We start from the raw sequence: 909 nt of genomic DNA on the forward strand, positions 1-909 counted from the left end.
AACAATTACAACAACCGCAACCAACAACAATTGAGGAGGTCTTGAATAATCAGAATGGTCCACAAGCTCCTCAAGAGAGGACCAACATAGGAGCAGGAGAAACTCCATCTACTCATACTCAAAGACATGGCATTGTGCCACCTGCTGTTCAAAAAAACAATTTTGAGATCAAGAGTAGTCTCATCCAGATGATTCAAAGCAACAAGTTTCATAGCCTGCCGAAGGAGGACCCATTGGATCGTTTGGATGAGTTTGATAGGCTCTGTAGGCTCACAAAAATCAATGGAGTTAGTGAAGATGGATTCAAGCTCCGGCTTTTCCCATTTTCTTTGGGTGATAAAGCACACGTTTGGGAGAAATCACTTCCCAAGGAGTCTATCACCACGTGGGAAACATGCAAAAAGGCGTTCCTTGCTAAATTCTTCTCCAACTCCAGAACTGCAAGGCTGCGGAATGACATCTCCAGCTTTGTTCAGAAAAGCAACGAGACGTTCGGTGAAGCCTTGGAACGTTTCAAGGGATACACCAGCCGATGCGATCATACGATCATCTGGAGTATGACGATTCAAAGTATAAGTGAGACATGAAAGCCCTCAATGACAAATTGGACAAACTCCTCAACCAGCAACAACATGTCCATTCAATCTCAGAGAAAGACCATTTTCAACAGCAAGATGGGGAGAATACTCAGCTAGAGGATGTGAACTACATCAACAATCAAGGGGGTTACAACAACTACAAACCAAACCTGAATCTCTCCTACCGTAACCCTAATGTTGCTAATCCTCAGGATCAAATCTACCCATCCACAATCCAAGGGAACCAGAGACAGCCAAAGCCTTTTGTCTGATACAATCAAGGCTATGCTCCTAAGCAGGAGTACTCCAACATTTACAACCAACCAATGGC

The 909-nt window shown here is 43.9% G+C and overlaps 1 non-coding gene across 1 annotated transcript; it reads right to left on the minus strand.

Annotated features, from left to right (window-relative positions):
- Positions 1 to 443: 443 nt before the first annotated feature.
- On the minus strand, positions 444 to 550 carry LOC147943875 (small nucleolar RNA R71). The gene has a single exon (XR_015558763.1). It is a non-coding gene; the product is annotated as a small nucleolar RNA R71 (small nucleolar RNA).
- Positions 551 to 909: the final 359 nt, after the last annotated feature.

The sequence above is a fragment of the Camelina sativa genome, chromosome 5 (genome assembly GCF_030686135.1).
Source record: "Camelina sativa cultivar CO46 ecotype springtype chromosome 5, ASM3068613v1".
Classification (NCBI taxonomy): Eukaryota; Viridiplantae; Streptophyta; class Magnoliopsida; order Brassicales; family Brassicaceae; genus Camelina; species Camelina sativa.